Raw genomic sequence first — 21,664 nt, forward strand, 5'->3', positions numbered from 1 at the left:
TCCTTATCAAAAGGGTCTTCAGTGTTCTCCCTTCCCCAACTGTAGATCGCACTGACCTTCATCTACACTTTACACCACTCCTACCCAGTAGGAGAGACGATAAGAATATTAGCTTACATTCCACATATTTCATTCTTTCTTCCCAGTGATTCTGGGAGCTATGCAAGATGAGTACTATTATACTCATTTTACACGTTTAAAAAGTGAGACTCAGAGAGAGGTTAAGTGACTTCTTAACATCGCACGGGCACCATGTGATACAGCCAGTGGGATCCAGTCATCAGAGACTAAAGCGCATGCTCTTTCCATCGCACCACGAAGCGTACTGTAATGTAATTCACCATCTTTCAGTTACTGCAATATACAAGTCACAGGCAATGCTGATGAAATTGCTCAAAAAGCTCTCTGTGATATCTGCGACAGACCTAAAAATCACAGTGCAAATGAAAATTGTGCTATATTAAAATTCAACTGGACTTTCAACTATATTGAACCTTGATGTCATCATTTGCAGGAAAGAGGAATGACTGAATTCTTAAAATATTCAAGGTACTGATCTATGAGGGTTATATAAACACACACAACAGTGGCATCATAAACTTCAAATAAAAGTCAGATAAAGAACATTTTTATTATTTACCAATGACTGCTAGTTACTCTTCTATGTTCATTTATTGAATAAATACTTATTGAGCACTTGCTATGTACCAGTCACTGTTCTAAGTGTTGAGATTATAAGCAGTAAACAAACAGGTGAAATGCCCTCCTCTTAGGGAATTCATTTATTATCTTGTTGTGTACTCAACCGTCTAGTGGTTAGGACTCCACAGTTTCACTGCCCAGGGCGCCAGTTCGATCTCTGGTCAGGGAACTAAGATCCCGTGAGCCACGCAGCATGGCCAAAAAATACTAATAATAATAAATTTTAAGAAATTGAAAAAAAAAAAGAGAACGCTGCTATGAAGGTATCTATATTTGGCATTTTACAGAAGAGGAGATAGAAGCTTTGGGAGTTTAGGTATTTTTCCCAAAGGCATCAGCTAGTGAGGGGAAGACTCAGGATGGAATCGGAGTCAATGTGATGCCAAAGCCCTAAATAAGGCACCCAAGTGGCTTCCATCAGGAAGCCCGACATGTAATGCCTGGTCTCGGAGTAAGTACCCAGTCCTAGAATACAGTACCCTTTCTCCGGGGTAGGGACCCTGTGTCCATGCTGTCTTGTCTCTGTGTTGCTCTGCAGAGGCGTTTCATTGTTGCTGTTTTGGATCCTCTTCCCCCAGCTGTGCCTAGACTAACACCTAGAGAAATGTGTGGGGAAAGATTGCAGCTGAGAATAAAACTTAGATGTGAAGTGAGCTGACATCAATGAGGGGGACCCTCTCCAGGAGTTGAGTTAGAGAATAACAAAAAGCCTTTCATTTCCCTTGAGCGTGCCACCACCCAGGGCCCCCCAGGGACAGTCTTATGGCTGTTGACCGAGTAGCCGGCAGGCCACCACCAGGCAGGAGTTTATCTGTACTCACTCCGAAGCCGGGTAATACAGTCCTTCAGCTAGAGCCCTGGACTGAGCAGACTCTTCTAATCCTTCTTCCCTCAGGAGGCAAGACTTGCTTAGTGCTGCCTCTGGCTGGAATTTATATGCTACAGAAATATAAAATAAGCTGAACTGAGTCTGAAAAAGCTTCCAAGTTCTTACAGAGGCTGGGTGTTCGGAAACCAACCCACATTCATCAGGACTTATAGGTGTGTTTACTGTCAGAATTTTTCCACACAGGTTCAAGTCATGCAGGGCCTTTCTCAGGAATCTGAGTCTAAACTGTTTTTTTTTTAAATTAATTAATTAATTTATTTATTTTTGGCTGCATTGGGTCTTTGGTGCTGCGTGCGGGCTTCCTCTAGTTGCGGCAAGTGAGGGCTACTCTTCATTGCAGTGCGCGGGCTTCTCACTGCAGTGGCTTCTCTTGTTGCGGAGCACAGGCTCTAGGCGCGTGGGCTTCAGTAGTTGTGGCTCGCGGACTCAGTAGTTGTGGCTCGCGGGCTCTAGAGTGCAGGCTCAGTAGTTGTGGCGTACAGGCTTAGTTGCTCCATGGCATGTGGGATCCTCTTGGACCAGGACTTGAACCCGTGTCCCCTACATTGGCAGGCAGATTCTTAACCACTGGACCACCAGGGAAGCCCTAAACTGTTTTTCAGAGCATCCCGAGCTATCTGGCTGCCTCAGCATGCTAAATAAAGGTCCAAAGAACCAGGGAGTTTGTCTAGTGACATGCCTGTATGAGCTGGAGCCAGCCCGTGGTCTTTCTGTCTTTCTGTGTTTCTCTCTCTATAAAGATTAAAACAATACGTGCCTCACTAAGGATCATACTCCAAGGCTTTGAAATCATATTGCAAGAGAAATCAGATTGCATCTGATTTTTATCGCATCCAGTGAAATTCTTAGTACTGTCACACGCTGCTCCAGGCACGGAGGGGCAGAGCCAACCAAGGATTTAGGTGAAAGGCTCCTTCCTTCCTGCTCTGGCCACCCCCTGCCCCAGGTGAGGTATCCACGCCCCTCCCTCTAGACCATGCTCCAGGTACTGAAGACCCCAGAATTGTCCAGCCAAATTGTCTTGAGTCAACTTTCAGGACCTGCAAGAGCTTCTTGCTAGGGTCCGACCTCCGACAGGTGAACCGTACCACCGAGGAACTCACGCCTGGGCTCCTGAGCAAGACAAAACCAGAATTAAAATATCTAGAGGAGTGTTGTCCCCTACAAAGCAGTCCCCTTGGAGGTTACACGCTTATCTTAAGCAGGCAGCTACTGCTCAAAATATTCTGACACTGATTTTTTAAAAATTACCTTTGGAGGTGGATTATGAACCACATCAGAAAGCCAATCTCATTATTTCACATCACAGTTTGCATTTGACAAAAAACAACATTCCCCGGAAGGATGATGCATATTACTCAGCAGATTTAGTTCCTGTGTTTTCCAAGTCAAATATGAAATAAAAGAAGGTCTGTTATATAAACACACCTGTTTATTTTAGCTTCCTTCTGAAACTATACCAAAGTGACAATGAAGAAAGAAAAAAGGCATAAATCTGCACAAAGAAAATGAGAGAGAAACTTGAGGAGGAAATGGGAATCAATATTTTGGAAACTGGTAAATGGATGGAGAAGTGGCCACTGACTTGTCAGACCCCAGAAAACTGAAGCCTGAGCCTGTCATAAGGACAGCTAAGACAATGTCTGATTTTACCTGAAAACCCTACCCCAAGAATTAGAGGCAACAAGTAACTCAGAGTCAGGAACGCTAGATGGGGGCAATAAAAAGAGAATTTGTTGAAAATTTCCCTAAGGAGCAATTCAACCCACAGATCCCTTCCCCCAGACAGGCAACAATCCTTCCCCAACCCGAGAAGAAGACATAAGGGCCATTCTCTAAAATCCCCACCCAGAGAGACTCTGCATCTTGGAACACCATTCCACAAAGCAAGGATGGAAGTCCTTGCTAAAAATGGGTCATTCATTGAAAATATGCTGAACATGGAGACCCCAGCTCCCTTTTGCTTGATGACCAAAATGAACATGGTTGCCTCAAAAGAGGCAGGCACTTGGAGTGGAGATAAATAGGATAACAAACATTTATTGAACGTCTTCTGTCTGCCAGATCCTGCCACATGCTTGGCCTTCAACAGGAAGCCCGGCACAATTCCTGCTCTTGCACAGTTTTCTGTCTAAATCACGTTGCGTAGTTCACTGATCTGCTCGCCAATCAACTTCATACATAAGCATTAAGGGATATTGGGTATGAGAAAGTCCCATATAGATGGTAAGAAACAATCCTGAAAGCAGTTATTGATTGATTAAGGAATACTTTTGTTAAACTTTTTATTTTATATTGGGGTATAGCCGATTAACAACGTTGTGCTAACTACCGAAGCCCACATTCCTAGAGCCTGTGCTCTGCAGCAAGAGAAGCCACCGCAATGAGAAGCCTGCACACCGCAACAAAGAGCAGCCCTAGCTCGCCACAACTAGAGAAAGCCCGTTGGCAGCAACGAAGACCCAACGCAGCCAAAAATAAATAAATAAATAAATAAATAAAAGAATTTTAAAAAGCTTTTGAAAACAAAGAAACAAACAAAAAACAATGTTGTGATAGTTTCAGGTGTACAGCAAAGTGACTCAGCCATACATATACATGTATCCACTCTCCCCCAAAACTGCCCTCCCATCCAGGCTGCCATATAACGTTGAGCAGAGTTCCCTGTGCTATACCGTAGGTCCTTGTTGGTTATCCATCTTAAATATAGCAGTGTGTACATGTCGATCCCAAACTCCCTAACTCTCCCTTTCCCCCACCCTTTGCCCTTGGTAACCATAAGTTTGTTCTGTAAGTCTATGAGTGTGTTTCTGTTTTGTAAATGAGTTCATTTGTATCATTTCTTTTTAGACTCCACATATAAGGGATATCATATGATATTTCTCTTTCTCTGTCTGACTTCACTCAGTATGACAATCTCTAGGTCCGTCCATGTTACTTCAAATGGATTAAGGATACTTTTGCATGTGTTTAAGAGAAAAAGTGCAGGAGCAAAAGAAGACATAAGCAAAATGGACTGAGAGTAAATAATACAGACATGGAAGCAATAAGAAAAATTGGGAAAATTGTGCAGGGTCACGTGGAAGATAAAACAAGGAGGACTTGAGAAGTGGTGATGCACTATTCAGACTCAGAAAGAGAGGTCCTTGAGCAGGAAAATCTCCAATAGGGGCCATATTTGAGGCCACTAATTCTAAAAGCTGAACATGATTAAAATGGGCATGGAGGGTGGACAGTTCTATTCAATGGAAAGACCAGATACATGTCTAACTCAGCAACAAAGACACAAGTGGCAGGGATCTGGATTACAGCTGAGTTGGGAAAATCGAGAGAAAGATAAAATTTATGGTTAGTAGACATTAGTTGGGCTTTGGCTGTTGAGAATTTATTCCTTTGTGCTCACTCCCTTCTATGGATTTTTGATCCCCCTTTTGGGGGAATCACCTATTTTATGAGGTTTTGGTGAGTCAACGTCCATCTCCCACGGTGAAATCAAAAGGGGCCAGGTTCTCCCTTTTTCCACTGGATGGGAGGAGTGGGAAGGCAGGAGGGGCATGAGACTTCAGTTTGACAAATGTGACATTCTCTCCTGGGACTCTGCATCTTGAATGGGGAGCGAGTTGAAGACGAGAGCATTGCAATGGAAGTAGAGTGAAGGAGAAGAGACCTGACCCTTCCTGTGCATGGGCTTCCAGCCCCCTTGCCTCTTGCTTACTCTGTAAACCATCTGTTGGTTCTTGGAGCCACCGATATCCTTTCGACTGATTCCCACTTTGAAAGATATTGCCAGATTTCTCTTCTCCTGCTTGCAGCCCAAATTCCTGACTGATACAAGGGAGATACCATAAAGGAAGAATTGGGTGCATTAGGTAACTGGATGGGAGACAGCAAGGACAGCTCCTAGGGGAAGTATGAAATGGATGATTAGTGCCATCGGCAGAGATGGGAAATATAAAGACACAAGATTTGTTTGGAAAAAGATAATACCTTGGTATGTTTGAGCCCTGAGTTCAATGCCCTTTGAGCAGCTGGGAAAAGAGGACTGCAAAGTAGCAAGACACAGAGCTGAACAGGGACACTTGGAAAAAATGTGCATATGTAACAACATTCACAAGGATAGATGTAATCCTGCAAAGGGGATTATAGAGGAGGAAGGGCAGAATTCTAAGATATAAGCCCTCCTAGAGAGTTGCAACTCATAGAAAATTATTTTAGGGAAGAAAAAGTAACGACTCACGGGAGCTGAATATGCTTATCTTGTTTTAATGCTTTGTGTTTTTTTGTTTGTTGGTTGGTTTTTTTTGGTTGCAGTGGGTCTTCATTGCTGCACGCGGGCTTTCTCTAGTTGTGGCAAGCGGGGGCTACTCTTTGATGCGGTGCGTGGGCTTCTCACTGCAGTGGCTTCTCTTGTTGCGGAGCACAGGCTCTAGGCACGCAGGCTTCAGTAGTTGCAGCACGTGGGCTCAGTAGTTGTGGCGCACAGGCTTAGTTGCTCTGCGGCATGTGGAATCCTCCTGGACCAGGGCTTGAACCCGTGTCCCCAGCATTGGCAGGTGGATTCTTAACCACTGTGCCACCAGGGAAGTCCCTAATGCTTTGTTTTTAAACTTCCTAAAGATCTCAATATCCTAGGTAATACCATACATCTTGATGTAAAGAGAGTGGATAACTTTGGATACAAGTTCCAGAAACTGTTGACCTTAATTGGCTTAAAGAATATCGGATTATATTACCTTAGGAACAAGAAGTCCATAGATAGGGCAATGTTCAGAATTGGTGAGTCAGGGATTCATCTCTGCTTTGGATCCATTGGGTCTGTCCTCCTCTATGTGTTGGATCTGACATCCAGTTGGTTCTCGTCAGAGTCACAGGAAGGCCATATTAGTTCCAGATGTGACAAGAATAATAAAGGGCTATTCTTCATTCTGTTTCTTGAAAGTGAAGATACATTTTCCAGAAGCTCCTACTCAACTTTCCCTCTTGTCACATCGACCAGAATTGTGTCACATTGCCACGCCTGCACCATGCTTGACTCAAACCATTTAAGAGTCACCCCATGGGGCTGGGGCCAGCCTGCCTGCAGCACACAACAAGGCAAAGGAAGAGTAGTGTAGACCCTTGAACAAAACAGTGGTGGACACAATGAGATAGTATAATAGGAGCAGCTAACACAAAGCAGCCATGAAGAGTCGTAGAATCAACATTGTCTGCTCCACGGTGTGAGGCTAGTGCTGTACATTAAAATTCCATAATTAATTGAGCTTGATGTCTGATCTGGAGGTAACTTTAGGATAAGCTATGCATCTTTATGGGATTTTAAAAGAGGCATCATTACACAATTTCAATTTGAACAATTCTTACTAAGCCATGGTTTTTTAGCCACTGCTTAACTCATCTGTACTCTTCTTTTTCTTTTCTTCTGTCTCTATCCTTGACTCCTAAAGCTTTTCAAAAATCACAGGTAGCCCAGAGGCGAAACCCTTCTGAACTCCTAGTTTGTCCACCACAATTCCACCAAAGCCAGTGATTTGTAAGTATATAGGGACGGCATTGACAATGGCTGCCTGGGTCAGGAGTAATTAAAAAATGTCAATGGTCAAGGATGGAAATCACTTCAAGCCCAACTGAAGCATTTAGCTATTTTCCTGCTACATCCTTTTAGGCCTCTTTGAGCTTATAAATATTAATTTAAAGACTACCAACAAGGACAGTAAACGGATTTAGGCATAAAACTTCCTGTCAGAGGTGATTTATATCCAATAAAAGGAGAGCAGGATAGAGAAAGCCTGCTTCGCTAAGTTTATGATAGACAGTGAAATAGTACCATCAAAATAAAAAGGCTTTCAGTCTGTCGTCGGCTGTGTGGGTGTCTTCCTTCTTAATAAGCGGCATGCTAGAATTGTATTGTTTGCTTTTATCAGCGCCTTGCACTGTCGAGGAAAAGTTCTACTGCATTGCTAATTGAACTTGTACAGATTTATAAGCTCAAGGCCTGTGCATGAGAGAGATTATTAGGGCTTAAAAGATAATAGCGCCAGCAAGAAAATTAAAACTGCTTTCAGCACTTAGATTTCAATAGCGCCTAACTTCTACCCTTTATACATCCCGCGATGGACTAAGCATTTGTTTGAAAGAAGATCTGTCTTAGTGTCCATGCAAGAGTGATGAAGCCCCAGAGAACTGGGCTGCCATCTTACCTTGCACACAGCCCAGTGCTACAAGGGACCTCCCCACGTGAGTCTGAAAGTGATGTTTCAATGAAGCTGCTTCCTAGGTTAACAACTTGGCACTCCTAGATGATCGCTGCTGGGAGATACTTCTCCATGAGTTTTCACATGTCTATACATCTTGAAAGCAGAGGCACTCTCTGCTTTTGCTCCAGACTGTCTTTTCACGTTGTCTGTACAGCAAACAGCTTTGGTAGAGAGAGATGGGGTCTCCCTCAAAAGCAAAAGGCAGGTTTGCAGCTCAGGGTTCTTCTCCCATAGCATAACCCACTGTGTGTACAGGGGCCACATGCCCTCTTCATATTGCCTTGTGAGAACTGGGACTTGGGAAACTGGAGCAGATGCTGATACTCTGTTATTGCTTTTGCAATAGGTAATACAACCCTTTGCCTCTGATCTAGGAGCCTGTATCTTCCGCCAGCATCCAGGAGCAGGCTAACTTCTCAGCGTTCAAATAGGGAAAATCTCAGACCCCTCACAGTTTGTAAAAGTAATGTGAACTTAGAAAAGCCATTTGTCTAATCTTTCAAATAAAAAGGAGACTAGCACCTACCATAATACATCACTATTCCCTACGTTTCCATATCTAAGAACGTACAATTTTCCTTTGGCCATAACCAATGAGAAAGTAGTATAATGATCATTGTTAGGGAGGGTTATGGAGGAAACTTTTCTTGAATCTCTAAGAAAAAATTTTCTGACAAAAAAACCCCAAAAAACCCCGAGATGAACTAAATGGTCAGTTGACCAATTAATGTCCCTTCCAGCTCTTCATCTCACAGGTTTACTTAAATATTAAGAAATATTTATGGTCAATAGAAACACCAACAGATACTGTACATAAACATTTAGAAATACAAGTTTACACAGCAACATATAACTCAAGAATACTTTTAACACAATTTTCTGAAATGTATGTACTTTCTAATTAGCTAAGGCTAAGATCTTTGACAGTGTCTTCTTTTCTTTCTTTCTATTATTTGTTTCAATAGTAAGTATTGCAAAGCACTGTTTAAGAGCAAGAAATAAAACAGTCCATGCTCTCAATCTAGCTGACTGGTATCAAGAAAGACATACACACACATGAGTCAAATGAGTGAAGGAGAAAAAAGAGAGTAGAAGTGCCAGGTGAGGGTTTAACGTGGGCATGGCTGGCCTCAGGATTTTAAGTGGAAAAATCCATATGGAACATATTACCTGAAAACTCCACTCTAGTGTCTGGTCAGTGAGGTGAGGTGAAAGCTAAGATATATGAAGTTATTTCTTTGTGTCTAGAAAAAATGGATTTGACCATGGCTAATTTTATGTCTATTGGAAGTCACCAAGCACTATTAGTTCAACTCTTATAACTTCTGACATTAATACAATCTAAATTTTTGAAAACTATTGCTGACTTGGTTGTATTATAAAAGTCTAATTTCACTCTTGCTTCTCGCCGTCTTATAATCTAACTTTGGCTTTGTCCTGCCATCCAAGGGGGTTACTGGGATCCAATAAGTTCAGCCCATCAAGAACTTTTTGTTGTCTACTGGCTGATCATCTGGCTCCGTTAAAGAGGCTGGAGGTCACACCAAGGGATGTATGAACTATTGTGCCCATTCTCCACTTGTTCCCAGGTAAACAGAGTGAAACTTCCTACCTCTTTTACTGCCCCATCCCCAGATTATAAGTAAGAAAAGATACCACCCTTAACCAAGTTTTCCCCCATTCAGAGATCACAGTGTTGTTCCTTTTAGATCATGAAGAGGAGAAGTAAGTTGAACATTATCTCTTTAAAATGAACAAGGATGAGATTTATATAAGGAGAGGTAGGCCGATAGAGCCCATGATAACAAATACTGAGGTTACTTGAAGTTCCCTTGGACATCACTCCAAGATTTAAAAGTAGTGCATGTGTGGGAGCAAACCCTGGATGAGGATATACATTCCTAAAGAGAACAGTATGGTTGAACAAAGCTTCGATGATGGAATTAACATGAAACAAAGGCCCTCTGAGGAAGATCAGTCTGAAAAGAAATGAAGAATACATAAAACTTTGTTGCATTTATGGAATTTATATGCTGCTGACCAGTAAGTATAAAGTTCCATTCCCTTGGTCCTCACTATCATTCATGTATTACTTGTCAGTAAATGCGATGCACTCAGAACATAACAGCTCCGGTGATATTTCTTTTCCCACTGCAGCTTTACTGCACCCATGAAACTCTGTAATCTTTAAATTCCCTCACTGTTAACATCTGCTGAAACGTTATTGGTCCCAGCATAGCCAAGCTGCTCTGAAATTACATTTAGCAGAGTAGTTAATGCTAACAGTATAATTCTCAATGCAACCATGTTTGAAAAGAGCTTTAGAACAGGCACAATGATTGCACTTCCTTTAGGTTTTATCTCTTTCATATCTGTTTTGTATCACAATCTCACTGGCTTCGAGCGTGCTCATTGAAAAAGAGCATATTGTATATATATTGTTCAGTAGACACCGTATTACAATCCAATTTTTTTTTTAATTCCATAGCCGAAACTCGCTTTTTCTAGTGCTTTTTTAACAAAATGAAATTCCTTTGCAAGATATGATTATAACCATTTAGCGGTTTGAGGAGGGAACTCAATCAACCTTCTGTAAAAGGAAGATATTTTATCACCCTGTTAAGGTGTTTTGAATGTTTTCAATCCAAGTGGTCCTACACATAAGCAAAATAAACAGGTTGCTTATGGTGCTTGTTAATGAGGACGCATTCATTCTATTATCATAAAGTTGTTAACATTTAAAAAAATACTTTGCCTTGAAAAACTATCTTTGTTAAAACTCCAAGAATATAAACATTGCATTGACATTACTTTAAAATTAATATATCCATATATTTATAACATATTTTATATTAGTGTAATTATTTATTTATATTTAGTATACTAGAACATGATGTTTAACCATGTTCAAACTGTAGGCGTTTATCTGATCTAGTAAGAGCCGTAGTATATGGCTTGGTAAATACTAAAGATTTCTCTTCCCCAGAGAATATTCTTCCTCAAATTAAAATATGAAATTTTTAATTGAATTTCACCATTAAGTAAAAATATATATTAATAATTTAATATTAAGCGAAATCAGATGAACTTATTAAGTTCTAATCATTTTGAGGGCAGGAAATACGTCTTACTAGCAAAGTAGAGAGCAATATTTTAACACAAGTTAATCTAACTTCTGAATATATGAAGGAAGAAAGTCTGTGCTCAAGAATGTTCACACTGTAACTTGAACAAGCTTTTACATAACTTTCCTCAAATGAACAAGATGTTTGCCAAAGTTGATGCCATAAAATATATTACAGTCAAAGATAATAATTCTATAAAATTATTACTATATATGTTGTCTCTTGATATTTCTTGTATCATGTGTAATAGTCTGTTGGGATCAGAGGGCAGATTATATTCCTAGCTATTTCTGCAGCATCTATGCCAGGATATAAACAAGATTAAGTCTTTTCTAATAAACAGGTGTTGGATTTCTCTCTCCCCCCGCACACCCCCATCCCAGGAATCCTCATCCTCCCTGGGTTTCTCATTCCCCATGCCAAGAGCAGTTACAGCCATTGTTCAGAAATCCTCTTTCCAGAAATTCTTTCCTTTGCACTAGTGCCCTCTACTTGCTGGCTAGACTCTTCGCTTGGGTCCCCCTAATCCCTCTCTATTCAGTCCCACTTTGACTAGATTTCAGGGTCTCTGCTACACTTCTGCGTGTCATCCAGACCCATGACTTGCATGTGATCTGAGTAGGTGTCCCATCTTCAAGCAGAAAATGCTTGCCAAGCTCCCACTTGCAGGTACTAACCCTCAGCATCGCTACTCACCCAACTGTGCTCTGTAACCAGATTCTAGTTGCCTGATTCTCCTCTGATCACTGGCGTCCCTCCCTGAGCCTAAAATATTCCTGTGCCAGCGTTTATTCAATCACTCTATTTCTTACTTCTGGCTCCCCACATCCAAACCTGTTTCCCTGCATCCACTCTCCAAGGTTGATGAGATCAAAACATTATTTCTTTTATGGTATTTGGTTGCCTTTCATGGTACACACACAAGTTTATAATAAAAGCTCTACACAGAAAGAAACAAAAAAAGCTCTGAGGTTTTAAAGCATATTCACAAATTAATTTACCAGACGATGCAAAACGTTATATCATCATTGAATGTTTACCTTCATAATGCTCATCTCCTAACCTCGTACAAGGACATGCATGTAGGAAATCTTATATTTGAGATCCAAGCAGTACCTGATTAATGAACAGCAGTAAATTATAAGTTGCCAGCTGCTTTTCCAACATTCAACTGTAATAACGATCTGAATTCATATCTCCTTTTTCTCCTTCTTTTTCCTCATCATTACCATAAAACTAGAAGCATATGGGATGATATTATTAAGGCAAGGTGAAATCTATGGAAAACAGAAAAAGGAGACAGAAGGTTGTTTAAAACCATTGCCTTGGTATGTGTGTGCATGCATGAGAGAGAGAGAGAGAGAGAGAGAGAGAGAGAAATTTCCCTGTTTCATCTTCTTTAAGACTCGTCATCCACAATGCATAAGGGGACTCTATCAAGTGACCTAAAGAGACATAGACATTGCCTGCAGCTGCCTTCTTTGAAATTCCTTCCCAACCTATAGCCCTTATGGGTGGGCTTAGGCGGCCCCGATTATGCTTTTTTCTGGCCTCAGCTGATTGGACTCGAAGTAGATACATGACCCTGAGGGTAACCAAGATCTAGCTGGAGTTGAGCCAATAGGATTTTGCTATTTGTTTTCTTTTTCACTCCCTTCTCTTTCCCTCTCTCCCAGTAAGACACATAGAAACTGGAAAGAAAATGTCATTTAGAGTTGAGTCTGCCAGTGAAGCCACAGCAAACGAGAGCATGGCAGGTCAAGTACACAGAAACCGAAGCCCTGCAGGAGAAATTAGTGGAGAAAATAATGATACAGATAAACGAAAAGAAGCAGAGAAAATAAACAATGCAACTCTATAGAAAGAGATTCTTGATACAAGGCAGAGTAAATAGGATTTAGAAAAGATCAAATATGGGGTGTGAGAAAAAGAAAGGAATCGAAGGAAGACTTCTAAAAAAATAGTTGACCATCATTTCTTTATCAACCATCTCAATCCAACCTTTAATAAAATGCTGCCACAAATTCTATTTGTTAATTTAACACATATTTATGGAGCACCAACTTTGTATTCAGTAGTCTACTAACCCTTGGGTATAAATCAGAAAATAAACCAAAGTCCCAGCCCTCAATAACTGTTAAGTCTTACCGGAAGAGACGAACAATCCATTACATTTCAGTGAGGGGAAAGTGTGTTGCACAGAGAAGCATCTTACCCAACTGTTTCCCATGGGAGCGTGGGAAGGCAAGAAGGCTAGAGCAAAAGGAAGGATATGGAATAACCAGAGAAAGCGACATGGAAGAGCATTCCAGGGAGAAGGAGTCATGTGTATTCTCTTAGGACTTGCGATTTGTTCTGTTTCTTAACGGAATTTAAATGCAATATTTGGAAAGTAATGTCAGCAGCTAAAATGTAGTGTGTTGTGGACTTTCTCTTTAAGTGCGTAAGGAATTCTGAATAAGGAGATTATTGTGAGGATTCTATGACCTTCAGTGTTGAGAAAAGAGTTGAAGGATGAGCAGAAATTGAACTGGTGGAGAAAAAGGACAGAGGGACACCCATGTTGCTCCATAATCTTTCCCATGTGGGCTCTGTGTGTATATATTTCTTCTCAAGTATATTGTAGGTTCTTTGCAAGCAGCAGTTATATGCTTTTCCTATACATCTTTCATATATCTACTGCTTTGCTGTGCACAAGAATGTTATAAAAAATTTTCCTCAATGTTTGATTTTTGTGCTTTATGAGTCAGAGATAAGAATTAGAAATGCTTGACTCTGTTTTCTGTATACCAAAAGTCCAAACATCTAGAAAATTCTGAAAGCACAGCATCTGATGCTTGCTCGTTTTCCCCAAAAGCAGTTGCTATGACCCCTTTTAGAAGCGTGTTGGCAGAGTATGTGTACTCAGATATTTTCACTTACTCACTAGGTTCACGGATAAAATTTTTTTGATGTATCTCTTTAGCAGACCCTAGAAGTGAGTTTACTTACCCATAATGCAGTTTGGATGTCAAGTACGGGGCTGCACTGAGACTATCTCAAAGTATTTCTACTTGTAATCCATTCATAGTTTATGATGGCTTCAAACAGGTAGTAATGATGGGATTAGTGACCAAAGTACAAAACAAAGTATGTGATCCTGCTAATATATCAAAAATTAGAACTAATAAAACAATTTGAATAAGGCAAAGAAGTAAATTCATCCAGGAATTTGATATAGGATTACCATTATATACTTTAATACCTAAATATACCATGAAAACTTTTGATCAAAAAATTCAGACAAAGTTACAAACACAAGAGCGGTTTTATTCATTTGTTTCTATCAATACAGTATCTTAGAATATACTTGACAAACTATCTGCAAAGAATTACTTCACTTTATACATTAACATGAATACTACAGGTAAGCATACCCTAAAATCTTGAACTAATACCTATATGTTATCATTAGCTAGTGGTTTATAATGACACTGTAATTCAATATAATAATGATAGTGAATACTCTTTTAGTATACAGATTTTTGAAATTGAAAGCAGGATATATAAAATATTCTGGAGTAGCTAATGCAATATCTCAAATAATTTTATAAATCAAAATCCAAACCTTTTTTTTTTTTTTTGCGGTACACGGGCCTCTCACTGTTGTGGCCTCTCCCGTTGCGGAGCACAGGCTCCGGAAGCGCAGGCCCAGCGGCCATGGCTCACGGGCCCAGCCGCTCCGCGGCATGTGGGATCTTCCCGGACCGGGGCACGAACCCATGTCCCCTGCATCGGCAGGCGGACTCTCAACCACTGCGCCACCAGGGAAGCCCCAAACCATTTTTAATTCAACAATTTTAATGCATTAAAAACACATGGAAGGGGCTTCCCTGGTGGCGCAGGGGTTAAGAGTCTGTCTGCCAATGCAGGGGATACGGGTCCAAGCCCTGGTCCAGGAAGATCCCACATGTTACAGAGCAACTAAGCCCGTGCGCCACAACTACTGAGCCTGCGCTCTAGAGCCCGCGAGCCACAACTACTGAGCCCATGTGCCACAGCTACTGAAGCCCGCACTCCTAGAGCCCGTGCTCCACAGCAAGAGAAGCCACCGCAATGAGAAGCCCATGCACCGCAACAAAGAGTAGCCCCCTCTCACCACAAGTAGAGAAAGCCCGTGCGCAGCAATGAAGACCCAACGCAGCCAAAAATAAATAAGTAAATTTATTTAAATAAATAAACAAAAACGTGGAAGATGTAGGAATTTAAATTCTGAGCCTTACTTTGTCTTCTGTAAAATGAGAATAATAATCCCTACACTGTAAACCGGTGATTAGGATTAAATACAGTAATTTATACAAAATGCCTACTTCCTATTAGGGTGCAATGTGACTTGTTATTATTATCAATAAAAGCTAATATGTTGGCAGAATTATGGAGACAGTGAAAAGCTCAGCGGGTGCTAGCAGCGTGAGAGAAGGGAAAAATGAATGGTGGAGAACTGAAGGTTTTAGGGCAGGGAAACTATTCTGTATGAGAGTATAGTGGTAGATACGTCATTGTACATTTGTCAAAACCCATAGAATGTACAACACTGAGAGTGAACCCTAGCGTAAGCTGTGTGCTTTGGCTGACAATGATATACTGATGTTGGTTTGTCCATTGTTACAGATGTGTCACACTGACACAGGATCATTAGGGAAGGCTGTGGCAGGGGAGTGGTGGGTTGAGGAGAAGGGGTAGGAACTCTCTATTTTCAACTCAATTTTGCCGAGAACCTAAAACTACTCTAAAAAAATAAAGCCTACTAATATATTTTTAAAAAGGATCCCCCCAAAGCTAATATGAACAGAATATTTACTATTTTACAGACTTTATAGATCTGGTGATTTATTTAACCCTTATATCAACCTTATGAGGAAACTAAAGCACAGACTGGTTGAATAACCTCACACAGCTAATACGCAGTAAATAATAGAGCCTGAATTAAAAATAGTATACTAAGCGGCTTTTGAATTAAAGAACACTTCCAGGGAACAATGCATAAAAATATTAAATAAGAGAAGCAATGGTGATATTAGGAATAACTGAGTTACAGCCACAGAGCCATATCCAAGGGTTCAGAAATCCGATAATTCCCCACAGTCCAGCCTAATTCAAAATCAATTATTGGAGTATTTCTAAATAACATACGTAAAATTGGTGGATTCAGATCCCCTCTATTTTGGGAGATCAAATGAAAAGGGTAATGAGTTTTGAAAACCACTTCTCAAAACAATATTTTGGTCTGGGTATTCTTATTGCCATTTTCCCAATGAGAAAACTGAGGTTATGAGAGATGCAACAATTCACCTTAGCTAAAATCTTTTGTAGATCGAGACAGGGTATAAGTAAAATAGGTAAGCTGTTCCCTGAAGATTAGCAGGTTAGCAACTGAGGGTGCTGTGCTTCATAGTCAGAGTTCTCTTAGGAACTTCTCTCTTTTTCCCTGATCACCACTGGCTCCAAGCACAGTTGTGTGTATCGAGTTGCAGTCCCACGTGGATGTGCCTCTCCCAGATCACATCAACTCCAATATAAAATTAAAGAAATTAAAGAAAGTAGCCTCAAGTCAACACAGTAGTACCACGGGGCATTCAGACTCCACAGAAGTTTGAAGACATAAAGGGATTTCTCTCCCAGCAAAACAAGCAACTAGAACTTGAATATCACAAATCCCTACTATGAATAGCCTCTAGGTGATCTTGTTGCAATGCTTGGCATTCTCTCATATATTCTCATTCTTTTCCTCCTTTCTCAGACCCTCCCTCTTTTTTAATCACCCTATTTGCCACTTATGCAAAGTGATTTAGCTCTTTTCAGCTCCTATTCCTGATTCGACTCAACATTTCACAGAGTAGGTGTTGGATGAAGCTTTGAAAATATGTGTTCCCTTTTCTCCACACCCTCTCCAGCATTAGGGTAAGACAGGAATAAAGACACAGACCTACTAGAGAATGGACTTGAGGATATGGGGAAGGGGAAGGGTAAGCTGTGACAAAGCGAGAGAGTGGCATGGACATATACATGCTACCAAATGTAAAATAGATAGCTAGTGGGAAGCAGCTGCATAGCACAGGGAGATCAGCTCGGTGCTTTGTGACCACCTAGAGGGGTGGGATAGGGAGGGTGGGAGGGAGGGAGACCCAAGAGGGAAGAGATATGGGAACATAGGTAAATGTATAACTGATTCACTTTGTTATAAAGCAGAAACTAACACACCATTGTAAAGCAATTATACTCCAATAAAGATGTAAAAAAAAAAAAAAGAAAAGAAAATATATGCGTTTGCAAGTCACCTTTTCTAACTCAGGTTTAAAAGTTAACTTCTCGATTTCTATCTGGTGGTGGTTTTTTATTTCTCCAGTTACATATTCATTTAAATGTTTTACAAACAGTAGAGAAAATCAGCCTAATGAATGTATTCTAATTGTCTGTTACACTCCAGTTGTGAATTTTTTTTAAAGTGTGTTTTAGGCTGAGAAAAGCATTTTTTAAAAAATATTTGGGGGAAGGATTAAAATTAACTGGAAAGTTAAAGAACCATTCTCTGCGTGTATTAAAAGTCACTCTGGGGCACGTTTTATGAGTCTATTAATATCTGCAGCACGTGGTTGTATGCAGCAGGTTTTCATTCCAAGATAAATGTTAATGGAGCCCCAGAACATGCCCTGTTGGGTCCTGATGCTGAATTTTAGAGTGATGATGTGTGAAATGACACGTAAATTAGGTTAGAAGCCAAAGTTTGCAAAACATTGCAATTTGTTGATTACATATGTCAAATTCCATTGTGAAAATCTGTTTTGTCATATATATAGTAACAAAAACTGGCTCAAGTTTAAAATGGTCTGATAGCACCCATCGTCTAATGCCTCCCTACTAAATACTAAATAACCCAATTGAACACAAAGCCTGTGAAAGAAAGTTCCATCTCTGCGTTTTGGAGAGATTACTTTAAAATATTTTTGACTCAATCTTATCCAAGTGGGCTAAAAATATACAGGAAAAAAACCCCACATAAGCCGAGAGTGATGAAAACTCATTTTAAACGACGATATCTGACTGGTTTCATTAAAAATCAACATACTTGTCTTTAAAAATTGATTCTTATAATTAATTCAACAACTATCTTTGCTTTATTAATAACCAGAATGGAAATGTGAATATAAAATATAAATGTAAAATAAGAAAATATCCAAGAATTTTTTTTACATTTTAACCTAATCCATATATTGTAGCAGTACATAGTAGGCACTCAGTAAATATCTGTTGAATGAATAAATTAGATGAAAGACTATGAAGATTAAATGTCTTATTAGTCATAAGTGCCCATAGGATCATTCTTTTTCTTAGCAATAGGCATTTATTTTTCACTCCCTCTACATAAGCACTGTGTCGTTGAGAGCAGAATGAAATGTGGGAACTGGTCTTTCTCCTCAAGGAACTTAGAATCTCATTTGTAGGAAAAATGTAAAGATTTTATATTTTTAGAATTCCCTCAAGTGAGTATAGCAGCTAATTTGCAGAAAACAATTCCCTGAAGAGCATGAATAGTGACTACCCTCTGGATGGGTTCATTTTATCAGTCTGGAAAAACAATGATCACATCTATCTTTCTATAGATGGCAAGTTCCACATATGTGTCAATGGCCAGATTTTGTACTGGTGGAAAGAGTTAGGACCACTCAAACCACACTGCCGTTGGTCTGCTCAAACCTTGCATGTTAGTATTATTCAGTGCTCATCCTTGCCTATCCTTTGCAGAGATCTCCTTTGCTCCCAGGGTTTCCACTAGCCTCTGTTTGCCGATGATTCTCAAATCTCCATTTTCAATACAGACTTCTCAGCTGAGCTCCAGATCCAATCAGCTCATAGATGGCCCCACTTGGATACCCCACAGATATCTCTAATTAATATTCTTAAAGCAAGTTCAGTTTAAGATATTAGGTTCACCAGGACAGAAGAAAGAGGAGTGACTACTAATGGGTAAAGGGTTTCTTTTGGGGGTGATGAAAATATTCTGGAATTAGTAGTGACGGTTGTGCAACTTTGTGACTATCGAAAGGCATTGAACTGCATATTTTAAAAAATGGATTTTTTATATATAATGGATTTTTTGGATTTTAAAAAATCCATATTTTAAAAAATGGATTTTTTATATATTTTTTATATAAAAAATGGTATATGAAATACATCTCAGTCATAAAAAAGAAAAAATATAACCCAATCTGCTTCTATGTCAAACTTCCCTGTTATATTCTTGAAAGGAGCAGTTATTTTCCCCAGCTGTGAAGGTTATAGCTAAATAGAGACAAGGATTCAAGCAGATCGTAACTACTGAAGGAAGACTAAAGATCATTTAGCAACTAGACTGGGATGCTTCAATGCAAAGAAAATATCCTATTCATTTTTCTGTGCTCTTTCTTTCTTTTCTTTGAGTAGGTACTCAAAATAAGTATCTTCTGAATGAAAGAAAAGATTGAGATTTCTGTCAATAATGGGAAATGACATAATACACCATGAAATACTTGTGCTGAAATCTTAGGGTGGGTACCAAGTCTGTTGCTTCATTGTGTTCCTAGGGCCTAGTTCTATGCCTAATGACAATAACAATAATAATAATACAGTCCAAATAATAATAACGGACAATCAGTAACTCTTTTTGAATAAATAAAGCTTAAAATTCATGCTGCACTGACTCTCTTTTCTTCACCCTCCCCATTTAGTCAGTCACCAAGCTCTATAGACACCCTATCTGCAGAAAATCCGACTTTTTCTCTTCATCGTCATTGTGCTATCTGGATCTTGTCCTCTCTTCCTGGATTACTATCCTAATTTTCTCTATGTACTTTTCTCCAAATTTGTAATATTATGAAACTAAAAATAATTTCATTAAAATTAGACTCCCAGTTGGTTTCCTTTAGCTCAAGACTTCTACTCTTCTAATCCCATCTCTGCGGCAGCCCGAGGGGTCGAAAATTCCAATGAGATCGTGTTTGTTTCTGTTTAAAGTTTTCAGTGATTCTCCATTGTCTACAAATTATGAGAGTGAAATCCCTCAGAACACCTACATGACTCTTGGCCTTGATCCTGACAGCTCATCCACCCATCTTCACTCTATAAACTTTCCTGATGCCCCTTGCTCCCAGATAGTATTGACAGTTATCTCCTGATGCCCTCACTCCATCCAGTACACACACCTGTGATGGGATACGGAAGACACCACCATACTTACTTATATAAAATCTGTCCCCATGGCTACACTTGAAGCCCCTTGAGGTCTGGAATCAGGCTTAACATAAAATCTGCAGGCCGGTAGTGTGTCTTGTGGAAAAATCAAAATTCTTAGAGATGGCACTCTGATTCCACTAGCTCAGCAGTTTAGCTCTTGTATTTTACTCTAGAAAGGTATACAGTATCATATATAATGGTATAGTAACACTTAAAAAATACTTTAAACATACTTCAGTAACACTTAAAAAATGAGTCAATGCAAATTCCTTTTCTTCTTCTGTCCTCTGTTGCTTCCTCTTCAGGATTTTACTACAATCTTTCCCTTAGAAGAGAAACTATCGTGTAGGAAAAGAACGACATTCAGATGAGAGGGTTTCCCAGCCTAATTATACTGACGGAGTGTGGCAAGGCAGTTATTTTAAACTGACAGTAATTTGGGGGTCACTTGTAGATTTGGGTTATTCACATTACCTCCAAGTGTGAATTCTCTTTAGTCGTTGGAAGTTGACTACATTTGTTTATGTCTCTATTTGACTCTTTAAAATTAGTCACTTAGTGAAATTGCCTTGGGACAAGATACAGAATCCAAGCGTCAATTAATAATCAAATACAAATACAGCCAAGACACAATAGCATGGAGATAAAATACTGTGCCTAATAGTAAGTTCTGTCAGTGAAGATGATATTTAATAGAGTTCGTGAAACTCAGAGTTATGATGAAATTTGTCAGAAGTAATTAGAGCTTCTGTGTGTCCTATACAATCCCTTTCAGTGGGTACTTGATGTGAGTTTCTTAGTGTATTTTCCAAATCAAGATTTTGAATGGGATGAACGAGAGTATTCAGTTTTAAGGCTGATGATTCTTTACTAATTCACCGATTAAAGAAAAATTCCCCAGGAGAAGGAAAGTTGACAATTATCACTCTCACTTTAATTCAGTGATTGCATATTATGTCATTCCCATTATTGACAGAATCCTCAATCTTATATTCTTTCATTCAGAAGACTTACTTTGAGTACCTACTCAAAGAAAAAAAAGAACACAGAAAAATGAATAGGATATTTTCTTTGCATTGAAGCGTTCCCGTCTACTTGGCAAATGGTCTTCAGTCTTCCTTCAGTAGTTACGATCTGCTCCTTGTCTCCGTGTAGCTATAAGCTTCACAGCTAGGGAAAATAACTGCTCCTTTCAAGAATTTTGGACTGGTTCCGCCTTTAATTGGAGAAAATTTTATAAGACCCACCAGTTGTGCAAGGGTAACATATCCAGTGCAGATGGCTGCTGGTTTTGCTCAGATCTTATACTTGCTGGACCCAGAAACTCAGTCCTTGTCTTATTCTCCATACAAAAAATTTCCTGCTTTCATCCCTATATTCACTAATTCCCATTTCACCCAGAGTTATGGTTCCCACTTGTCTCTCTGTAGTCCCTCCAAGTGATG

General features: G+C 39.8%; 1 long non-coding RNA gene across 1 annotated transcript; it reads right to left on the bottom strand.

Moving 5' to 3' along the window:
- Nucleotides 1–353: 353 nt before the first annotated feature.
- On the bottom strand, nt 354–13,154 carry LOC141277960 (uncharacterized). The gene is made up of 4 exons (XR_012329942.1): nt 13,119–13,154; nt 12,087–12,247; nt 9,667–9,824; nt 354–2,704 (listed from the first exon to the last, which is right to left on the bottom strand). It is a non-coding gene; the product is annotated as an uncharacterized lncRNA (long non-coding RNA).
- Nucleotides 13,155–21,664: the final 8,510 nt, after the last annotated feature.

This window comes from Tursiops truncatus, chromosome 1, assembly GCF_011762595.2.
Source record: "Tursiops truncatus isolate mTurTru1 chromosome 1, mTurTru1.mat.Y, whole genome shotgun sequence".
Taxonomy (NCBI): Eukaryota; Metazoa; Chordata; class Mammalia; order Artiodactyla; family Delphinidae; genus Tursiops; species Tursiops truncatus.